This window comes from Spermophilus citellus (genome assembly GCF_964194105.1).
Source record: "Spermophilus citellus genome assembly, chromosome: 16".
In the NCBI taxonomy this organism is placed as follows: Eukaryota; Metazoa; Chordata; class Mammalia; order Rodentia; family Sciuridae; genus Spermophilus; species Spermophilus citellus.
Window position 1 is genome coordinate 50,231,173 of NC_138196.1, and position 18,727 is coordinate 50,249,899.

The window sequence follows — 18,727 nt, forward strand, 5'->3', positions numbered from 1 at the left end:
AGAAGCAATCTCCATTGGGAACAATACCTTTCTAAATAAACTCTCTAACTATGCTAAACTTCCACTTAATAAAAAAGATAAGCAAGCCTCAGATGCGGAAGTTTTAGGTAAACAACAGAAGACAGGAAGAATGTATTAGGATTGTTTTGTTTGCATTAGATTTATTTTTATAATTGCCATCCATATTTAAGGATTGGGGTTTTCCATTCAAATTTCTAAAATATATTTGTTTAAGTAAAAATAATTAAAGGAAATCATTAAGTACAGAGGAAAACACTAAGTACATGGTGGGGGGGGGGGGAAGATTTAAGATAAATATCATGGATATTATTCACTATGACCAGAAATGACCAAAGTGTGGGTAAGACTTTTCTAAAGGCTATTCCACATGGTATCTGGAGGAACCTTAGGGGAAAAAAATAAAGTCTTAGGATTTAGAAATAGTGAATGTGCTTTAAAAACAGAATTCCACCACACACTGTGGGTAATCCGAGCTACTCAGGAAGCTGAGGCAGGAGGATTGCAAGTTTGCCAGTCTGGTTAACTTGGTCTGAAAATAAAAAGGTCTGGGGATGTAGCTGAGTGGTACATAACCCCTAGGTACCATAAACCAAAAGCACAAGATTCCTGATTCTTCTCCAAACTGGTTTCTTCTTTTCTAAAACTTTTGCTATTTCCATTTTCATAGTAGCATATTGTTATTTCAAGTCTCAACTATATCTAGACTCCCACGAAAGAAATTATGAAACAATTTTCAACTCATCCTAAAATCCCTATGTTGATTGTGTTGTTTTGTATATATCTTTTTATGCATTAGATTACAAGTTCCTTAAAGGTAGAGACCACATATTATACTTCAAAAGTATCTGGTTTAGTGGGTATATTCATAGGTGCTGATTGATTTCAACTATGCTTACAACTATTCAGGTAAAAATATATGTAGCCATATCAAAGTGATGTAATTTCATTCAACAATTAGCTATTACATGACATGACACAAGACACTGAGAATGGAGTTCAGTCCTCACAGGTCTAATCCTGAACGTATGCTGTACCATTCAGAAGCTAGAATGGGCTGGAAAGATACACCAACCGAATTTATAATTAAAAAAAATTGAAGTCTAAGTAAGTTAAGATTGCAGATCATAGTTCCTGAAATGATCCTAATCTTTTAGAAATAGAAGGGAAAATAATTTACAGTTCAAACTATTTCTTCACTATAGGATTATTTATTCAATAAATATTTATTGAATACTTGCTGAACGAACCAGGCATTCAAACTAATTACATGAATTCTGCCTATAAGCTGTTTAAAGTCCACAGGCTAATACATGCTACTTACTATTAGGTAACACCATGAACAGAATGCTCAAAAGACTTTTAGAGTTGTTTTAATAACAGAAAGCCATATGAAATGTCAAAGTGAGTCAAGTCTTCTGATACAAATCCCTTATCTTGAGAAAAGCTGGTATGATTCTCCCAGAAGCTGTCTATAAACTTTTTCTTCGAAAGGTCTGCCAATAACCCAAACACTATGCCAATTCAGGGTATTTATGTTTCTGAAATTTCAAGCAGCAAAATAGTTCTTTGTGTGTGGTGTACTTATTTCAAGAGGTAGCAAATTTAAACAACCTCCTGCCTCTGAAGTTGGGTCTGCGATTATCTGTCTCTTTAATGTTGACAGGAACCATCTAAACATTAACATTATTTCTACTCAAAAACGAATTGATATTCAGTTCAGTTATTCTCATGCCTCTTTTATCATCATCACTCAATGGTTCATCAGACGTTACTTTCAATCTGTCTTTCTGAACACATTTTCTGATCTATACCGTCTAGAACTAATGTATTCATGATTATGATGTCGATATTTGTATATAGGAGATTTATATGTGATATGTAAGCTGTGCCTTTCTATTTTCAAATCTAGTTAGTTGTATATCTGAATGACCTGTTATGTGCATGTTAGTGTGCATGCATATTAGAGAAAAACCTTAACTCGAGTTTTGAAAAGTTTTTTTATTAACATAAACTCAACAACTTGGAAAAATGCTGAGTCTAAGTAGGAGAATAAAATCATAGAATTATTTATCGATATTTTCTCTTTCTAGTTTAAACAAAATTCCAACAGATTATTGTATGTGGACAGAGTAAAAAGGAAAATTAAAGTATAGTCTGAGCACATTAATATACCACATGTAAATTAGGTTTCTATTTATTTGCTTAATTGCCTCAATTCTTCAATATACTTTATTTGTGTACAGTATGCCTAATAGAAGTTTTGCCATATCTTGAAATGATATAAAATTATTTTTAGCTCTCTCCCTTATATGACTAAACAGATAATTTTGTTGTTATTAGTCATTAGGAAGATTCTTACACTTATAAATTTGGTTATTGCCAAATCCAAGTTACTTACATCTGAATTTTTATACTTTAAGATTATTTGTCAGTATCTGCCAATTTTTAAAAGTGAAGTCCTAAAGACAGATGCAGGAATCCAGAGCCTAACACTAGTAAACTGAATCCACTAGTGTTTCAAATAATTATACATCATGAACCAGTGGGAATTATTCTAGGAAAAAAGGGTTGGTTCAACATACAAAAAATCAATTACCATAATATCTCACATTAATAAAGGAAAAAATAGACATGGTAATCTCTTCTGATACAGAAACAGCTTTTGAAAAAACCTAAATCCTTTCCATGATAAAAAAAAATACATCATAAAATAGGAATCAAAGGAAACTTCCTCAAAAAGGATAATGAGCATTTATGAAAAACCCACAGCTAACATCATAGTCAGTAGTAAAAGACTGAAAGCTTTTCCTCTAAGATTAATAACAAGATAAAAGTACTGCTTTCACCACATCTCTAGCACTGTACTGGAAGTTCTAGCCGAGACAATTAGGCAAGAAAAATAAATAAAAGACAACCAAATGGAAAGCAACAACTAAAACTGTTCAAAGAAGATGTCATATATGTATAAAAATTAAAGAAAATACAACCTATTAGAGCTAATAATTTTAACAAAGTTGCAGAATATAAGCTCAACACACAGAATAAGTTGTTTCTATAAACTAGTAATGAATAATTCAAAGTAAAACTAAGAAAACCATTTCATTTACAATAGCATAAAATATAGTAAAATATTTATAAATAAATTTAACCAAGGAGGTGTAAGACTATGCTGAAGGCTACAAAACATTACTTAAAGAATTAAAGATATAAATAGTGATAAGACAACCCCTGCTCATGGATTGGAAGACTTAATGTCATTAATATGACATATTCCCTAAGAGATCTACAGATCTAATTCCTGTCAAAATCCCAATGGCCTTTTTGGCAGACATGGGAAAGGTGATTCTAATATTCATATGGAATTGCAAGGGACCATGAATAGTCAAATAATACTGCAAACTAAAATAAAGTAGTAGGAGTAGCCCATTGCAAAACCTACAACAGTAGTTTGCAGGAATCAAACAATACTGGCATAAGGATAGATATTTTATGGGATAAAATAAAGTTACAAGAAATAAACAGTCACATATATTGTCAAGAAATTTTAATAAGGGCACAGAAAATCCTCAATGAGGAAACAATGTGTCCTCAACAATAATTCCGAAACTGGACATAAGCAAAAATATGAAACTGGATCCTCACCAGACACCATATATACAAAATAACTCAAGGCGTATCAAATAAATAAATACAAGAAAAAAAAACTCTAAAAGAGAAGAAAATATAGGAATAAATAGTGATGACCTTGGATTTGACAATGGGTTTTTGGATATGACACTAAAAGTATAAGCAACAAAAGAAAAGACAAAACTTCATCAGAATTAAAACTTTTGTGTGTTAAAAGACAATAACAAGAAAGTGGAAAGACAACATACAGAGAAAATACTTGCAAATCATATATCTGATCAGGTTTCATATTCTGTGTATGTGTGCATTATTTATATATATAAATATATATGTATATATGTATATAAAAATCACAATTCAACAGCAAAAAAAACCAAACTGATTTAAAAATGGGAAAATAACTTAAATACACATTTATCCAAAGAGGATATATAAATAGACAACAAGCACAAGAAAAGCTATTCAAAATTATTAGTCAAGGAAATGCAAATAAGAACTACCATGAGATACCACTTTATACCCACTAGAATAACTAGAACAAAAAAATCTAAAATAACAGGTATTGGCAAAAATGTTGAGAAATTAGAACCCTGTTTATTACTAATATGTAAAATGATGCAATCGCTGTGAAAAATGTTTTGGCTTTATCAAAAAAATTAAACATAGAATTATCACAATACTTATACCTTTCATTCCTATGTAAATACCTCAAAAGAATTGGAAACAAGCATTCAAGTGCTTGTACATTAATGTCTAAGTGACTTAAATATCCATTTTATTTTTCCATTTGTCTATTGAAGAAAACACAAATTTTCATCAATAGACAAATGGATAAATAAAATGTCATGCATTTGGAATATTATTCAACTATAAAAAGGAATGAAGTACTAAAACTTGCTATTACATGGTGGAACCCTGAAAACATTATGTGAAGTGAAAGGAACCAGACAAATATTATATGATTATTTATATGAAATAGGTAAATCCATAGGAACAGAAACACAGATTAGTGATCACTAGGTCTATGAAGTAAGGGAACAGAGAAGGCATGGGTTCAATGGATACAAGGTCTCCTTTGGGCTGATGAAAATGTTTTAGAACTACATAGAAGCTATGGTGGCATTTAATACATTGCAGATGTATTAAACTGTACACATTACAATTATTAATTTTATATAATGTGGATTGTAACTCAATTTTTAAACCTGCTCTTGAGAATTTTTAATTTTTATTTTTTCATATTTTTATTAGTGCATTATAATTATACATAATAGTGAGATTTTTGTTATATATTCACACATGCATACAATATAATGAAATATGGTTTTCATTAATTTAAATTCAGTTGCATATCAAAAAACTCTCAATTTCTAAAAATGCTCCACAATCATTTATCCAAACTCTGCTTCTTCTGTGTCTTTGTTGATTTTTCTGTTTCTTGTCTTACTTTTATTTAATTTTTAAGTCAAGATGCACCAGGCAGTGAATTGACCAAACCCAGAGTGATCTTCTAGGAGACAGGTAACAAAACAGGGCTACCAATCTGAGCTATGCTTTAAAAGCCCATCATTTGACTATTTACTCATCTAATAGTTTTGCAAACTATTCTAATTTTACCAATTAAATCCAGTTTATGTGAATAAAAGCACAGTACCTTTTACTTCTCTTAGGTTTCCTTATCCTACTCTAGATGTACAGCAGGTATTTTAAAATCTGTTTTTGTTTGATAACCTAACTTGCTTCTATTTTTAATATAGCTAAATTTAAACTGGAACCTCTCAGATCCATGGAAAAAGTTTTGGCATGATTTTTAAACTTTTGTTCAGAAAATTTTAAAAAATAGGAATAGATCTACATTACTGTGACCTGAATTGGCCAGAACTCTTACTTAGACAATGGAAATTTTTAAGGTCACTTCTCATATACAGTATTACTAAAGAATTATTGACTTAGATATTTAACCTTTAAAATCATGCCCTTCAGAAGCTCTAAAATCACTTAAGCAAAACTAGAGACACCCTTTATGTAATCAGCAGATTTATTTACACTTTCACCTTCTTAATTCTTCAACAAGTCTTTGAAACACTAAACCTGACAGTTTTTGAAAAGGCACCTTGTTTCAACATAAAACTATGAGAACACCCATAACGTGACTGTTTCCTTTCAAAAGAAGGAATGCAGGGGAATTTTTTTTTCTGTTTAAACAAATGCTATTGTTTTATTGCCAGTTTTTCTTTAAAAGTACCCATTAATGAATCCAGCAAACTTTTTAGGTATTTTTAATCAGTGAACAACACTGTCAGAACTTGTTACAAATTCTTATGCCCTATGCAAAAGCTCCTTCATCTCTAGTCATTCGTTGAACCTGACAATTTATTTTCAGAAAATTGCTTTCATGTTGTGTAGTTTATTATGTCATGATAGAATTTTCTTAAAACAGAAAAATAAAGTTTCTTCAGCTTCATTTTATTAAATTGGTGATAGATTCACCCTACATCATCTCAGTACTTTTCCAACTTTTAAGTGTGTAAGTCTGTGAAATGGCACATTAAATATTAACTCTGCTCAGTTGTGAACACTTGGAAATAGTATATTCCTCTTACAGCCCACATAGAAAAGAGATTCTTCCCAGAAACTAATCATTCTGAAGTTTATTTAAACACTAACAAATGACATTCCATTCATTTGGGACATTGTAGTACGTTTGTACCATTTTGGCTTTCAAAAGTTTCAGCTCAGTTACTTGAAACATATTATCCAAAAATGTTTGATTTTTTAATGCTCAATTAATTTGTTATTGTAAGAAATATAAAACTAAAATGTGACCTGAAAGTCACCAAATAGAAATTTAAACTGCTAGGTGTGCAAACTAGAGTCTAATAGAACTGTTATATACGTGTATCCCCCAAAATATTACCTATTCCTTCAGCCTGTGTATATATATTTTCTATTTTTTGCTGCTTTGGCTTATAATCATCACCTAGGGTATAATCATGGTTTAAATAAAAACAAAATTGAGAGTCTGAAACTAATATTTCAACAAAATGCTTGATGCCCTTTCTCATTTTCTCAAAACAGAAAACTAGAAAATGAGTTTGACAAATTAGAATTTAGGTAATTCATTGCCATTCACTTAGCCCCCAAGTACTTAGGTGGTACGTTCTTTCCATGTAATCAATTTATATTAACTGTTCTGGGGAATATAAATAAAGTAGAAGATGTGGTCTCTGCCTCCACCATGCCAGTTGTAAAATTATTTTCCCTTCTATAAACACTGGTTTGAGGTTGATGCTAATGAATGATGGAAAAAGAAGTAATCTTGTTCCTATATACAAATACTGCATAGATATTTTCAGCAAGTACATCATAATTTAAAAAGATGAAAATCCTAACAATCATCAAAATTGTATGAAAATTACCCCACCTAATCTTGGCTCCACAAGACGTCAACCTTTCCTAGCATATGGAGCCATCTCCACTTTGGGGAGGCCATTAACCTTCCCAATAGAAGTAAATTTCCACATTGCATACTGCTTAAAAGACTTTACCTTGAGTGTGATAGCCTAGCAGTCCTTCAATGCCAGGTAAATAACATACCATCAATCAACACGAGTGATAAAAGTCAAGTATGAAAAGGCACTAAGACACGCTGCATTTATAAGGAGCTGAGCAACCATTCATCATGTGTCTTTGACAGATGTAGCAACTCCTAGCGGCGACATCAAACTGAAGGGTGGAGGAAGAAGAGAAAGAGAAAGAACTTCAAAATAAGCAATATGAATCTTTGCACATGAAATTGTTTTTTTACTATAAGTTATAAAAGACAGGAGAGCACACAATCAGCACACACACACACAAAAAAAAACAGAGACTCTCTCTTAAATTTTTTTATCTCATCGTATCTATAAATTTTACTTGAATTCTGTTTAGGTTAGCTTTTCATTGCTGACAAATATCGGAGGTAAACAACTTAGAGGAGGAAAGATTTGTTCTGGCTCACAGCTTCAGAGGTCTCTGTCCATGGTTGGCTGGTTCCATTGCCTTGGACCTGAGGTGACCAGAAAAACATGTGGGGAGGGGATGGCAGAAGAAAGCTGCTCAGCTCATGGCCACCAGGAAGGAGAGAGAGAGAGAGAGAGAGAGAGAGAGAGAGAGAGAGAGAGAGAGAGACCAGAAGATAGGTTCAGGGACAAAATATACCCCTCAAATAAGTGATCTGCTTCCTCCAACCTGTGCCATCACCTATAGTTTCTTCCAACTTTTAGTAATCCATTCAGGTACCAATGGATTAATTCACTCATGAGGTCCGAGCTCTCATGGTGAAGTCACTTCCCAGAAGCCCCACCTCTGAACACCACAGCATTCGGGTCAAGGCCTTCAACACATGAGACTTTGGGGGGTCATTCCAGATCCAAACCATAACAATTTCTAATGTAGTTTGTCAATGATTCTGGTAACAACCTAGGTCAGAATTAGAAAATCTCAGATTTTCTAATCTCAGAAACCTCATTCTAACTCTAGCAGACCCTGATAAGATCTCATTACACAAACCATGGTTAGCGTGTGGTCATTATAGACAAAGTTTGTATTGCCAAGCATATATTTTAAATAATACAGGAAAAGTAATTGTCAGCAATCTAGTTTATGAATTTTGAATTAGAAAAGAACTAGAAATATTCATTCCTTTTAGACACCAAAGAAGCAGCATTAGATTATCAGCATTTCAAGGTATAAATCTGTGTTGTTGTTGTTGTTGTTTTTTTAATCAAAGCAGTTAAATAGAATATGACTCCCTCTGTATTTGTTGTGCTTACCTTTCAAATTCACTAAAAGAACATGACTGAGAAATTTCTTGTAATTTATGTGAGGGCAAAAAAATAAGGCAACCACCATTTAATTCTCACAAAGTCTATTTCCCTTCCAAATGCTTGATATATATTCATGTTTTCTCCATTTCTTAAACTCTTGGACTATGGGGTCCACCATAAACTAGAGAACTTGAAGATGAGCTTTTTTTTAAGAACCAGAATCAAAGACATTCATGGGCAAATTCTGTATTTCTGCTGAGAATGTTGACTTAGTACCAAACACCTAGAGTTCCTACCTGCAAAGACAGAACATGCCACAGAAGTAGATGCTAAAGGAGACCTTTGAACTTGAGCCAGGAGAGATAATAGAGCCAGGGAACAAAAGACAAACTCTTGATCCAAAAGGCCTAGTGCCGATTACTCTTTAACAGCACAAATGAGACAGTTCATATATAAACACATTCATGAACAAAAAAGCTAAAAGGAATTTTTGCTTCCAGTGTTTGGGATAGTATGGAATAAAGACGGAGATGAAGAAGGAAATTTATAGAGATGAAAAAGAAACTTCCTTCTTTTCAAAAAATCTGCCAATGCCTTCAGTTAAAAAAAAATAGATAACATGCTATGGACAAATCACTGCAACAGGAAGTATTTACAGATTTATATATATATATATATATATATATATATATATATATATATATATATATATACATAAATTCAACAGAAGTCCCACTAACGCTTATATGAGATGCAAAGCCTACAATCTTAGAATGAGTACATGCATTCAGTCATGAGTCATTCAAGGTCAAAGTCAAAGACTAATTTAAATTAATAGATTTGTAGTAATGTTTCATACTTTGAAGATTAAGCACATAGTGACATTCCCAAGTACTAGTTTTTATTTAAATCAGAACAAAATGGTCTTTAAAACAATTATTTCACAAGCTACTCATGAGCCTAATTGCTATTGTGCTAAAAGGTGTGACTATGCCAAGGGCTGAGAACTGGCCCCATACTTTCCAGGATTAAAAGCTATTGCTACCCACTTCTCAACATTTCCTTTGTGCTGTGTCTTAAATGAAAACGTGAGGATATGGGGGAAGAACTTGTCCTAGTCATTTTATTCAAATTCATTTGGTGTAAGCCAGAACTGTGAAATTAATACTAACAATTCTGCTTTCATTACTCTTAAGAAATTCTGGGGAAAATCAATGATATGGATTATTTTCTACCATGAAGGTTTTTTTTTTCTCTCTCTCTCTCTTTATTTTTTTCTCTTATAAAATGTGCCAAGAAGAAAACAATCAATCATTTCATCTCCTAAGGAGGACAAATGTAAATTTTCATTTATGTAACTTGAGTTGTATAATTTTGGGCTAAAGAATACAATCCATTCATGGAAACATTTTACCATCCATCAGATTCCCCATGCTCAGCACTATTGTTTGTTAGATGAATCTGGTTTTGGGGGACTGCTCTGTACACTGTGGAATATTTATCAGCTTTCTGGCTTCTACCCATGACAGTCAGTGATATCCTTCTCCTGTTTGTGACAATTGAAAATTGCCAAATGTCCTCTGGGGGACCAAATCATGCCAGTTGAGAACCATTGTTTCAAGGAAACTTTTTCAAAAGGCTTTACTTTTATAATGAATTTCTTAGGCTTATCACTTGATTCAAAACAGAAATTGGGTTATATAAGTAAGGAGGTAAAAGGGAAGAGCAAAGTAACAGGCATACGCTCACGTCATTGGCCCCAAATGGCCCATCTGCTCCTCCTACTCCTTCATCCCCAAAGACAAATGGAATTAGCTGTAAGGTAGGATTCTAAGACGGGATATCTAAGACAAAGCCTCTTGTCTCCGACTTGTAAAAATCATTACTGAGGGATTGCCCCAAGAGGAACCTGAAAGAAAGGGAAGGAACAGAATACAGAAAGGTAAAGAGCCAGGCAGGATGTGGTTTTAGTTGTCATCTAGCTTTAGCCCGCCCTAGCTAAGCTCTGGAACATGAATATTGCACCACAGATTTTGACCTTTTAGAGTATATCACTCCTGGAGACAAGGGGCTGGGCTTTCATGTCTCCATGAGTCAGCCACTGGCTGTAAGCCATGAGGAATGGCACTCTCACCTCCGGGCCAAGGCAGAACTCACGGCCAAGGGCTGATCTTCAAAATTTGCCTCTGCTGGCCCATAGCAGTCAACACAGCACTTGGAAGCTCGAATCCATACAGGAATCTAGGGCACCAACAGTGTCCACTACAGATAACTTTCTTAACAGCAAACAAACATGCATTACTCTAATAGACCTTCCATGGGCCAAGGATTAGAGGGACAATCTGCTAGGTGTTCTTGACTACTGACCACCTCACTGGAATTAAAGAGCCACAGTTCATAATGTAAGATGTTGTGTTATAGCAGACCATGCTCTTATAAAGGACAAATCATAGACAAAAAAAAAAAAAATTCTATAAAGATTTTTGAGAAAAGACAATTTGACTAGCTTATTGATTATAATAATTTCTTATTACCATTTATCTAATTATATATTCTCTCTCTCCTAAGTATAGAAATCCTTTGAAACTAAACAAGAAAGTTCATATCTTTATTTTTGTGGCAAATAATTTACAAAATGTTAATTATGAAAGAAAGGTAATAAAAATACTTCAAAATTGTTTTTGCTATTAGATTTGATAACTGAAAAATGAAAATTGAATTCTGAAGTTTGTTTTCTTTTTTGTTGTTGTTTTAATATTTTTAGTTGTAGATGGACACAAAATAAAAATAGCTTTATTTTGTCTATTTTTATGGGGTGTGAGGATCCAATACAGTGCCTCACACATGCTAGGCAAGTGCTCTATCACTGAGCTACAACCCCAGACCCCTTTTTTTTATTTTTCTAACATTCTATAGAATTGTTTGGGGATTTTTTTTGGTTTTGTTTGTTTCTTTGTTTTTCCCAAAAGCATTTGGAGAGAACAGCAGGTCTTAAATTGTGTCAGCTCATGGCTCTTCTCCTTTAAGTCTTAAAATAATTGAAGACTACAAAAGCTTTGTTAATGGGGATTATATCTAACAATATTTACTGGGCTAGAAATTAATAGTGAGACGCCTTAAAATATTTCTTATTGTTTATATAAAACAACTATAATAACTTTGCATGTTAATATATATATATATATTCATTTAAATGAACATATTTTTAAATATAAGAACAGTGGTATTGTTTTACATGTTTGCAAATCCCTTTAGTATCTAGTTTATTAGAAGAGTTGAAGTGTTGTTTTGATTAAAATATATCAACAACATCATCCTCACACAGATATGTATGAAAAGGAAAATAATGTTTTGATTGCTTTTTTCAGATAATTGTGGATATTTTTCTTTACTACACCAAAACTTGCCAATTAGTAGTTTTAAAGGATAGCTGCAGTGTGGATTCTGAAACAATATTGATGGATTTTTTTTTGCGTGCTCCCTTATACTAAAATCCATTGCTCTATCTTACAACTTGAATAGGTCGTTTTTTCCTTCTGGCATGATTTTGCCATATCATGCATTGACGTGTGGAAAAGAGTGTTTGAGATACGTAGATCTTCCAAATATTGACACATTCCATTAATCAGTAGCCATAAGAAATTCACAAAAGTCTGTATTGCAAAAAGTTCACAGGGCAGAAACTTCTTTCCAAAACTTCGATTTTTTTTTTTTCTGGCTAAAAGCAACAATAAAATTTGATGTCTTTCCTTGAGAACACAAGCTTGCTCTATTTTCAAGATGATGTCTACCAAATATGCAAGTGTGAATAGCCCAATGTCTGAATACCACAATTTGTCCTCAAACAATGGCCTGAGGACTTTTCTTTAGGACACCCGCCATATTCAGTAAGTAGAAGGGCTTTGTTTGTACTTACCAATTCTTCCCATAGAAATATTTAAAAGATGTGTACTGATTAACCGAGATTAATAAAATTGATACTGCTTACTGCTAATCAAGTATAGCCTTAAGTGAAATTAGGGGCTTGCTTTTGGGTTTTGTTTTGCTTTGCTTTGCTGTTTTGCCTTGTTTTAATGCACATGGATAGCGAAGACGACTACATTAACTACCACTATGGTTTCATACTACTGCCTTGATCCAAGTTCAGGTGTCAGCAGTTTTATAGATCACTGCTTTTGCAGCATCAATATAAAATCATAGTATAAAGGCAAACAATGTTTTATTATTACTCTAACAACTTAGTTTGACTTCACAGATCTAGTGAAAGCTTCTTAGAAACCCTCAAAGGACCACAGATCACACTTTTAGAACCTCTGTGATAGATAAACCTTCAGCGACCTCCTCCTCTGATTGTCACTTCTCCTTAGGCTTTCTACCTAAGGAAAATTCCAACGCGTAACTGGACAACAGAAGTAAGAAAATTCGAGTTTGGTTACAGTTTGTCTTTGTCCAGCCATCAGAACCAAAATCTCAAAGACAAGCTGCCTTCCAGACTTTTTTTTTTTTAATCTCAAATGAGTTAATGGAGAACTCATTTCAAATTGTACAGATCCAGGGATGAGGTGGGAAGAGAAAGGATGAGAAACAGAGTATTTGGAAGGGATATGCAGGAGGGGATATGCAGGAGGGGATATGTAGGAGGAATGGAGATATTGAAATCAGGACTATGCAAAGCTTTTTACTTAATATCTCAAATATTTGACTTAGTAAAAAAATTAATCAATTAAATTACTTTTGTGGTCATATCCAACTCTAGTATTCTCGGATTACAAAAAGTGGAAACATTTATACAATTACCTTTTTTATAAGAAGGATCCATTACCAGTTAAGATTTGAGTACCTAAGAGATAGATGAATATGGCAAAATCCTTTTGCATCCTTGTAGTCAAGCATAAGACATAATACTGCTATCTCCACAGGACAGAAAGGCTCCAAGGAAATGTCTTCATTTTACATTTAGGAATGATTAATTCCCCCAAAAATTACTTGATACTCTATATACTGCCAATACAGTCTTTCCATAAATGTTCATTAAATCTTTACTATGTATAGAAGGAAATAAACTATCTTGTATGGAATTTATCCTTATTAAAATACAGTGAGTTTCTCTTGACTCAGTCTGAAGGCTTGCTATGCCCCAGTAAGTAGGTCTTTGGGTTGATTTCCTTGCCAAATCCATACACAGTATTTCAGCTATCTTTGCTTCATTGCACACTGGAAAAAAGTGTGCAGAATCTTAGGTGAACTGTTATAGCAGGATTTGTAACATTTATGATGTGGATTATATTTTAAAGTGGTTCCACAGACGGCGTGTTGGGGGAATTACTGTAAAGCCAAGAAAATAAGACTTATGAATCTACAGTCCATAAATTCTATGTAAAATTAAATTGAAGAATAAAAAGTTATAATAATGTAGTAAATGGTTTACAAATTGTACACAGAAAATATAATCAGTGAAGGAAAGCATTTTGTGTATTCAAGTATAAACTGAAGTTGTAAAATTCAGAAATTATGCTGATATTAAAATAACCTCTTATATCTAAATGGCAATATATTTAAGAACATAAAGAAATATTTTTCCTTAATACATGATGTTAAGTAGTACTCAACATTTTGTCCTTGAAATTCCTATATTTATCTGTCTTAGATATCCAGGCAAAGCTGATCTTGCTTTGTGATCTGTTTTTCAAACCTCCAGTCTCTCTATTTAATATCAGGAAAGGGAGAGGGAAAGTACTTCTTTCCATGATTTCAAATAAAATTTCAACTTTCTTAAATAGTGATGTATTTTAGAAAATTTTAAACTAGAATTGTTTTATTTCTTCATTTCTATTTGCAAAGGAAAATGAAGACTAGATGTCTCTGATATACCTTGAAAGTGAAACTACATATAGAACTTCATTAATTTTTAGCTTATTAAAAATACACATATACTTAACATATTCATCAAAGTTTCAAGTTTTACTTACACTTAGGAGCATTATTATTCTAAATTAGGTACTAGCAATCTCATTTGAATCTTTTGATATTGTGTGTCTTGACAATCACTGTAGAAAAAAAAAAACTTTCTCCTTACAGAACATTTCTTCAACTATTCTCTAAGGGTCTCACATTGAAATAGATTCAACAAGGACTATTACAAGTTTGTAGATGGCTGATCATAATGGTCTCTGGAGCATTCTTCAAAAGAAGACTCAAACACAGTTCCTGAAAACCTCTCATTTTCCCAAGAGAGTGTACGTTACTGGTTCCATGTGAATACAATTTAAAGAAAAGAATCTCTACTGAGTTAACCATAACATTATTAAAATAACTGAGTTAGTGGTTAAATAAATAGAAATCCCTTTTGTGAATGATATTAATGGTTTTTGTTATATTTCTGGGCTCTATATATGTTAGAAAGCTTGATAAAATAGTATTTCTTCTGGTAGATCAATATTTCCAGGGTGATATCTTGTCACATGAAGGAAGTGCAGAAAAATATTATCTATCACTCTTCTTCCATATCATAAAAATCTAATAAATTGGGAAATTAAAATTTCATCTTTTTATTTTCAAAATGCAGTGTGACTGAATCACAATTTTTGCTTTATTAAGATCATTTTCACCCTGTTATCAATACATTAAACAAAAGAACTTTCTTTATAAACCATATATTAAATTAAAGGTGAATTATTCCCATTCAAAGGGCCACTAAAGTGGAATCTCAAAAATAAAAGAAAGATATATGGTCCAAGCACAAAGCTATTCACTGCTATTCCAAAGCAGAGTCCTAATTCATTCAGGGACATTAATTGGAATGATATAAACACCATGAGATAATATTCTGAAGGGCATCAACAGAATAACTAACTCCACCCCAATTATACAATATAATTAAATTAGAATACCATTTAATAAATCAAAATTAAAACATTGTCTCAAGAAAATTAAAAGAGAAGGAAAAGAAGGTCACAACAAATGATCATTGAACAATGACAGGTTATAAAGGACACATCTTCGTGTTGAAAGTCAGAAGAATGAGCCCTCCACCTCAACAGAACCTGCAGAGCAACACAAAATCATATCACTCAATTTTTATCTGACAAAAAATCTAGACAAACGGGAATCAGTTTATGTAGTTAATCTAATGTCTATTCTTCGTGAATTTAAAAAATGTCTTAGGCAATTTAAACTAATTCGATCTCTCCTGGTACTCTCATTCTATGTATTTGGGCATTCACTGTTCTTTCCTGGATGAGGTCATTCATGCCCATGTGCATTTCTTTGTTATGCATTTTTTGGGGGAAGAGTCTCTCAACTGTAAAAATTCCCATAGAAATGTGTCACAATAATTATTTTTTTAAGAGAGAGAGAGAATTTTTTAATATTTACTTTTTAGTTTTTGGCGGACACAACATCTTTGTTTGTATGTGGTGCTGAGGATCAACCCGGGCCGCACGCATGCCAGGCGAGCTCGCTACTCCTTAAGCCACATCCCCAGCCCACAATAATTATTAAATAGTATCTCTTAGGAATAGATTATTTTTTCTTGATGCTAATGGCTACAGTAAAGTATATGGAAAACACATTTTGCCCCTGTATTCAAAATTTGGCCAACAACCACATAAGTGTTTCAATGTTCCCTTACAAATGCCAATTTCTGTTAAAATGATAAGTGACAACATTTTTTACTGTTCTAGTATTTTTAGTTATACTTTTAATACAAGTCTATTTTGGTTTCAGGCTATCAATTTCATTTTTTGTGTGAAGGACCATGAACATATAGACATATACACATGTTTGTGTGTGCACACGTGTGCTTATCCTATCATTAATGTATTCTGTAAGAACATCTATAAAATAAGGAATAAAGTATAAATAGTAGAAAAAAGAGTCAAAAAATTCATCTTTTTAGACATTATTTGTCTAGATATTCAATCCAAGAAAAGACATCTTATACAAACTATTAGGATTCATCAATATGATTATATACCCAATATGAGATAAAAATTATCAGTTTTCCAACAATACAGTAACTTTAATAAGAAGACAAAGAAATTTTATTCACAAAAGCAACAAAATAAACCAGAAAATGACAAATAATTTTAATGAGGAGAATAAAAGTTTTGATTTTTACATAATGAAAAATAGAAATGGGTAAAAATGTCTTGACTGACAAAACTTAATATTATATGAAACTCAATTTTTCTACTTAAATTGTAAGTTCTATGAAAGCTTTAACTCCACACAAGATTCTCTTAAGTGGACTGGCAAGTTATACTTAGATTTATTTATAAGAGAAAAACAAATATAGTGAAAAAATATTGACAATACGCACCATGAATGAGGACATGACCTGCCTCATATCAATACAAAAGTTCTGAGAATTAAACAACAGATATATCAAAATCCCCTGTAGAGAGACCAACAATAAACCAGATGTACATATGGTTTTGGATTATAGTAAAGATGTCAAATGAGTAGGAAAAAGTCTGTACTCACTGTATGAATGAAAACTGTCCATTTGCAAAACAAAGAATGTCACTAATTCATATCATACCCACAAAAAGACCTAAGTGTTTTAAAAGTTAGATGAACTCATTCTAGACACCTGTTAAACATAATCTCCATAGTTAACAACAGGGAATTGTGTACTTCAAAAATGCTTAAGAGAAAGATCTCACATTAAGTGTTCTTACTATAAAAATAAGGATGAGGAACACAAGGAAACTTGGGAAATGTTGTGTGTGTCTATTAACTTGGTCATGATGGTGATATCACAGATATTTTATTATGCCCAAATTCATCAAATGATACAGATCACATATATGTAGTTCTTTATACATAAGATCTTAATAAGCCTACTTTAAAAATTAAGGCATATATGAATAATGACACCATTCAAAAGTTTTAAGTAACACACAACAGATCAGCAAAAATTTTGAAATAAACATAATAGACAAAAAATATTAAAAAATAAAAGCTTCTGCAAAAAAATAACCCAATACCTAAGCATTGTTATGCAAAAAATACCTCTATGGAGCAACATAGAAAAAATACAAAGTGAAACTGTATAAAAAGAAGTAAACTCTACCATAAACAATGTTTAGCCTTGGTAATAATCAGAAATGCAAGTTAAAACAATGAGATGTAGTTATATTTTTTTTAACTCTTGACAAAACTTGAAGATTTATAATATCTGATGATACTGGGAATTAAAAGCAAAAACTCTTATAATAGCAGTTGGCTCAAATAGAATTTGGAACATTAACTTAAAAGGCTAATTTAAGAATATCTATCAAAATTAAGAGTACGTCATCTCTTTATCTCAATAATTCCACTTCTAGGAATTTATCTTACAGAAAAACTTGTATGGATTCTCAGCCAAGGTCTGGGCAACACCAAGACACACAATGAAGCACTGTTTGTGATTACAAAAATTGAGAACAGCATAGTTTACCCATTTTAAAAAGAGGTTTTATTAAACTGTTGGTCTTTCCACACAGTGCAATATTTATAGACATCATTGAGAGAATCTCCTTATATGAAAAGATCACTATGATTTACTGTATTATAGACAATGGTGCAAAATAGATGAGGCAAACCCACATATCTACAGTCATTTGATCTTTGACAAAGGTACCAAAAATATACATGGGAGAAAAGACAGCCTTTTTAACAAATTATGCTGGGGATACACATGGTTCAAGATTCTAGCCCAGTGACTAAAATGTTTCATCTGACTTTCTGATGGTGTAAAGAAAAAGTGAGTTAAACTTTTTAGTACCTTCTTGAGGGCCCCAAAATGATATCTTCTTTATGTTAGAAATAGCATACTTTCTATGGATGAAATATTCCCTTTCTGTTAAAAGGAAAATAGGAACATGACTGGAATATGACTATCTAATTTATTTAATAAGCAGGTCTTGGTTTTTGTTTTCAGAGTGGTGCATTATCTTTAGAATCTGTGGTATCCCCTTTTTGTTCAAAGGGATAATAGTAAAGGTAGAAATTTATATTAATATTGAAGGATGGCAAGAAAAAGTAATAAAATTCCAGAACTATAAGTGACTTTAGAGATCCTTAATACTTCCCTTTTAGAGATGAAAACTGAATCTTGAAAGGATGAAGTAACTTGCCCAAAGTTATATAGCTATCTATGGACCAGTCAAGAACTAAGCCCAGATATTCTGAATTCATACTGAGTCTTGTTTCTGACGTATAAAGATACATCTCCATGTCCAATGTAGCTTGTGGTACAAGGAATCAACATGAAGAACTCAGTTTTT